Here is a 6,587-nt window from a genome sequence, read left to right as displayed (position 1 = left end):
TTGAGTTCGTCACCATTGTTAAAATTACCCAATTTTTAGAAAACTTTTGAAGTTGAGTGTGATGCTTCCGGGGTTGGCGTACGTGGAGTATTGATGCAAGAAGGCAAGCCATTGGCTTACTTTACTGAAAAGCTAAAAGGGGCGTCATTGAACTACTCTACTTATGACAAGGAGTTGTATGCACTTGTGAGGGTATTTGTTATGTCTCGTATTTTTATACATTGGGACAACCCGGATTAACTATGATAAGTTAGGGCCAAGACCATTCCGGGACTTGAAGTCGGGATTCTTGACCTTCGATTCTATTTGGAGACATAAGATGTACATGAAATTGTTAGCATGGAACAATTAGGAAAAGTTGGGACCAAAAGTCACAAATTTGGAAGTTGAAAATCATGCAAGAAGTCCCACACTTTGTGGCCAATTTTAAAAGGTCCAACACTTGTGTGGGCCATGGACACTTGGAGAGTTACTATGGGAACTTAAAAGATGACTTCTAAGTCATCTTCTCTCATTTTATACTTAGCCAAAAAAAACAAGAAGTTGAAGAACAACAACTACAAACTCTCGGCCAAGAACCATAGAAAACCAAGTCAAATTCTAGCCACCCCAAAATTATTTCCTTGGTGCAAATCCACTAATTGGAGGTCCCTAAGTAGCGTGGAGCGTTGTTGGAGCGATCAAGCCCTCCGTTTAGTAGATCGCAAACCCTAGCCTATTTGTGAAATTGGAGAAGAAAGGTAAGATTTGATCTTGTTTTATGTGTCATAAATGTTGTATGCATGTTGTAGTATGCTAAAATGGATGAAAATCATGAGATAGGGTATGTTGGAAGTGGGTCGTGTGCTTGGTGTGTTAGCCGTGTGAGGTGTGTGTATGTTGTGTGGTGTGGAGGTGATGAATTGATCTTATGTAGCATGTTTGATTGTTGTAGGGTGAAGAAATAAATGAGAACCATTTAAATGTGTATGTGGGTATGTGGCCATATGTAGCCTCCCATATGTGGCAAAGGATGAATTAATATCGCTTAGTGTTTTAGTTGTTGTCGTTATGAATTCTAGTTTGGAAATGAGCGTTTAATGACTCAAGATTGATGTTGAAATTGTATGGGCTGGTTTGAGGGTTATTGTGCATTTGATGTAAGTTGTACATTTATGAGAATGCTATCGTTATAGTGTGGATTGTTGATACAAATCATGATTTGAAAATGAGGAGTGTATTATAGTGAGGTTCTCGGGTTTGGGATTGTTTTCGGGCAAATTGGAGAAATTGTTGGATTGTTGGAAATGTTATGTAAATTGTTAACATGTCCTTGAATATTGTTGGTAAGGGTTCGGGTTGGAAATTGAATGGACGAACGATAATATGGCTTTAATGTAAGCCGTCGAATTGGATATTATGAATGTTGTTGAATGATGTAAAAGAGAGTTATTAATGTTATATTGCCTTTCAGATTAGTCATTGGGGTTGTTAGGTTGGTTATTGTTGTTGTGATTGTTGATTTGGCCGAGTTAAATTCTCGGGGTTGGCATTTTTACAGGGGAAATGCTGCCCAAATTTCTGTAGACTTGAGTATTAGTTTGGAGTAAATCGCCTAAGTGCCTATGTCTAGTGTTTGATATTCGTTGGCGTATTTGTAGACCTTGGGGAGCCCGAGGCGTAGGTTGGGATTAGCTTGAGTTGGGCTATCTTGGAGTGCGTACCAGGTATGTAAAGCTCAAACCTTCCTTCTTTTGGCATGCCTTAGTTATACATAGGTTATATCACGAGCCTCGAGAAAATTCTAAATCCGCAATCCGAGTATGTTATGACTCTTATATATTTCTTGGCACTCGTATGTTTGATGTGATGAAATATGAACCCTTATGTCTTCGAACTGATTTCCAAATGTTTCACAAAAAGTTTTGTTTTAAAGAATTCCGTAATTATGGACGCCGTATCTTTCACATAAAGGCTCGGATTGCTTCGATATCTTCGTAGGAGTTTGTATGGTGTATGATGAGTATGTTCTCCATAGGCGGGCCCGGCTCGGGTCGATACCCGTCCGTGGGTCCCGCGACTTTCCTTTATGTAATTCGGAAGACTTTTGAAAGAATTTGGTATGACTATTATTTCGATATTCAAGTATGGTCATTTAACTTATATTTGAGTCCATGATAATGATTTTATGCATATGGTTACTCACGACTCTGTTCGTGTGTTCTGTTTTATCTTTCGCCGGATCCCGGGACGGTTGTGTTGTCGTGCGCACTTTGATATATTCCGGTGTTATGCTGTGTTGATGGTTGACCGAGCCACTCGCTAGAGGGCCGGGTTCCACTAATATTTGGCGTTATGCTGTGTATGGCGTTATGCTGTGTTATGATGTGTGACGGGGATACGGAGATTTGAACCTTCTGGTGTTATGCTGTGTTATGGCGCCATCGACGGGCGGGCGACCATATTCTCTGTGACCTATGCATGACTTATATTTTGAGAGTAAACATTTTGATATTTTGGGTTTGCACTTATGTTCTGTACTTCCATTTCGTTTGTGCCTCAGATTTGTTTTCTGTATCTTCTGCTTGGCATACTTAGTACATATTTCGTACTGACCCCCTTTCTTCGAGGGGCTGCGTTTCATGCCCGCAGGTGCAGACGCACGGTTTGGTGAACCAGCCGTTTAGGATACCCTCTTATGCTGTTTGGAGTGCTCCTCTTATTCCGGAGCCTACATTTTGGTATATATCTTCGTTCGTTGCATATGTATGTATTTGTTCAGAGGTACGGCGGGGCCCTGTCCCGCCATATGATTCGGTCTGTCTGTTTAGAGATCTGTAGACGTATATGTGGGTTTTGTGCCTACTTCTGTACGGGTGTGTTTGTATGATCTCACTTGCCATGGCAGCCTTGTCGGCGTGCGTTTGTATATGTTTTGGGCCGTTGCGCCATTTGATAGCCTTGTCGGCTTCTGATATATATGTACATATATGGTTGTGTTTGAAATGTGTCTGAGACAGTCTGATATAATTTGAGGCAGCGTGTGATATTTGTGACCGTATACGCTATCTGTTTGTGATTCGGATTTGATGAGTGTGTTCGGGTGCCCAGTTCTGGCACTAGTCACGGCCTACGGGGTTGGGTCGTGACAGAAGTGGTATCAGAACGGTTTGTCCTCGGAATGTCTACAGGCGGTGTCTCGTAGAGTCTTGTTTATCGGTGTGTTGTGAAACACATCTATAAACAGGAGGCTACAAGACATTTAGGGTGTTTCCTTTCTTTGAATCTTAGATTGTGCGCTAGAGCTGTGCTATTAGGATGATTCTGTTCTGATCAGTTGTTGTGTTTTTCAGAGATTCCTCCGAAGATGGCGACAGCCGCCCAGAAGGGCAAGGCGGTAGGGGGAGAGACTAGTCAGGTGCAGCGAATTACCCGGGCTCGTGCTCAGGATTTGCCCGACGTTGTGCCCCAGTCAGAGGGTTCTGCTACTCCCCCACCTGAGGAGCATGGATCCGCTCCACCATTAGCTCCAGAGGCTCCAGCGCCCGGGCCTCCAGCTCCTCAGCCAGGGGCGGAGGATAGGACGTAGAGGGAGGCCGTACAGTTACTGACGACTTTGGTAGCGGGACAGACTCACAGACGCGGGCTGAGAGGTGATGATGATGATGACAGGGGCTGAAAGCTATTTCAATTATCTACAACTTTTATCTCTGGGCATTTTCCCAAATTCTAAACTTATAATGCCGTTTTTTCCCCTCCAAGTCAGGTCATAAGAAAACGTTTTCTTAAAAATATTCGTTTGGAGGGCTTCCACTTTGATTTGGCCCCAGGGCCCTTCACGGGTTGTGTTTAACTTTACATATACGATTCATATAACTTTTCACATGTCCCAAAAAAAATATTGATGTGTGGGCCCCACCTCAGCTTACAAATAATTCGACGTTCGAAAATGCAGGATATAACATTCTCCCCCCCTTAGAACATTCGTCCTCGAATGTTCGATTGACCTTAGGGGGCCTCGTGACACTTCGGGGAGGTTCCTTCCTTTCTTTAAAATTCCTTTCAACGTTACGATTGCTATCAACATCTTTCACCTCTTGTCACACTTCTCGGTTCCTTACAACGTTATCATAATTTCACGTTACATCAAACAGGTTCATAACTAGAGCCAGACGCACAAAAGCATATCAGACAGATTCATAGTCGAAGCCAGATGTACGGAAGTATGTCGGACAAACATGAGATCGGAGTCAGACGTACAAAGAGGTATCAGCCAGATTCGAAATCAGAATCAGACGTACAAAAATGTATCAGACAGAGTCGTAATCAGAATCAGACATACGGAGATGTATCAGACAGACGCGTGATCAAAATCAGACGTACAGAGATGTATCAGACAGATTCATATCCAGAATCAGACACACAGAGGCGTGTCAGACAGATTCGTAATCAGAGTCAATCGTATAGGGGTGTGTCAAACAGAAACGTATTCAAAACCAGATGTACAAAGATTTATCAGACGGGAACATAATCGAGTTCAGAAGTACAGAGGCGTAATAGGCAGAGCCTTATCAGAATCGGGGGTGCAGAAGTATAACAGATAGGATCTGAATTAGAATCAGATCACTCCTATTAAGGCTCCAGTGTTTTATGAAAATTTCCCTTATTTGTAAACTTGTTCGCCAAGTTATCATACAAATCGTCTTACGTGTCGCTTATCGACCTTTTCAAAGATTCCGCTTATTCACACTTCTTATCTTTCATCTTTCCTACTATCCATACTCATTTTCTTTTTCAGACATCGTCATACCAGACCGAGTTATAATGGAATAGGGGTTTTTCTATCCTTTGATGACATTCGAATCCCCGTCTCCGCGTCGTTTCATGTATTCGGTTTAGTAAAACCTTTCGTCTATCACAACATTAGTTGCCGGGACTCGGCTCTTGATCCGTATGGGCACCAAACGAAAATTATACCCACACACATACACACATACAGATATATTTACTAGTATCTTACTGGCGAACGTCTCTGACTGTTATTCAAATCCGCTCAATTTCCCGAGCGGTGTTGCACCTTTTCTTTTTGCCCATTTAGTCCGCCTCGTTCTGCGCGACTCCTGTAAGGGCACTAATTACTCCACACATTCTCTTTTCCTTTAGATTACCCCAAATTTTCATTTATATCTATCATACTTACACTTGTGCAAAATTTTGCATTACTTCCCAGGGGGGTCACCCATCCCAGAATTGCTCTGCCTTGAGCACGCTTAACCCCGAAACTTTCATGCATTTTGACGCGTTAGGGCTGATATAATTTCGTCAATTGCCCTGCAGGACCTTTGTCACATAATTTTAGGGCAAATCGGGGTCTTAGCAAATTTTTGGAAAATTTTTGTAGCGGGTCCCACCCCCGGCTAAGTTGCACAATTACCATATTGCCTTTCTGAATCTCCGATATTCACTTTCATACACATATACATACAATTACAGACAGGCCACAGATTTAAGTCTTCGTCCCACGAATTCCGTCTCCAAATAGTCGGTGAAATCTGATAAAATATCACCATAAGGTGCTCTCCAACCACCGACAGAAGAAAACTAAATTCCGACAAGTATCGCGGAACCTGTTTGTACTTACTTTATATATATTTACTTCCATATCTCTGGAAAAAAATTTGGGCAGAGGTTCCTCTGTATTTCTTACTATCCGAAACCTGTACACAAGAAATACCAACCATGCCTCACAGGGCCAACACATATACGCATATATATATACATCATATCATGTCGTCTCGTAGCCACACGGGGCTAACAATTACAGATAAAATTATACAGATGTCGAGGCTTACCTCACATGCCCAACTCGAACAACATCGGAGGCTCCTTCCTGTTCACTTTTCTGTTCAATCTTCAACTTTATATTTCTACCACACATCAAACAACTTCTCCGACACACAACTTTCATATTATTGCTTACCTGAGTACTGTGCGGCCTCCAATATCATCAGCCATTGCCTTCTGTCGATGTCGTCCTTTGGCTGAAATTAAAAGTTAGTCGAAAGGAATTCATATCCTACAGCTGGCTCTATCGCATGATCTAATATTCAAAGAAGGGTAACATCCTAGATGCCCTGTAGCTTCCTGTTTATAGATGTGGTGCACAACACATCGATAAACAAGACTCTACTAGACACGGCCTGTAGACATTCCGAGGACTAACCGCTCTGATACCACTTCTGTCACGACCCAACCCCGTGGGCCGCGACTGGCACCCTAGCTGGGTACCCGTACATACCTACCTGACCGAATTTCGTATCATACTGATTTTTTTTTTTCAAACGGATATTACAGAAGTAGGCCGATACAGATACGGCACGCGCGCAAACATATATATATACCTGAACATGCAGACATTTACAGATAAGCCGAAAAGGCTAACATACAGACGAAACCCGTAACCCATACATCTATCTACAGGCCTCTACAGACATACAGAATCATATGACGGGACAGGGCCCCGCCGTACCCAGAACTTCCATACATACAGAACATACGGAAAACAAAAGATATATATACCAAAGTACATGCTCCGAATCAAAAGGAGC

Source organism: Lycium barbarum, chromosome 8 (assembly GCF_019175385.1).
Source record: "Lycium barbarum isolate Lr01 chromosome 8, ASM1917538v2, whole genome shotgun sequence".
NCBI classification, from domain to species: Eukaryota; Viridiplantae; Streptophyta; class Magnoliopsida; order Solanales; family Solanaceae; genus Lycium; species Lycium barbarum.
This window is presented reverse-complemented; position numbering follows the sequence as displayed.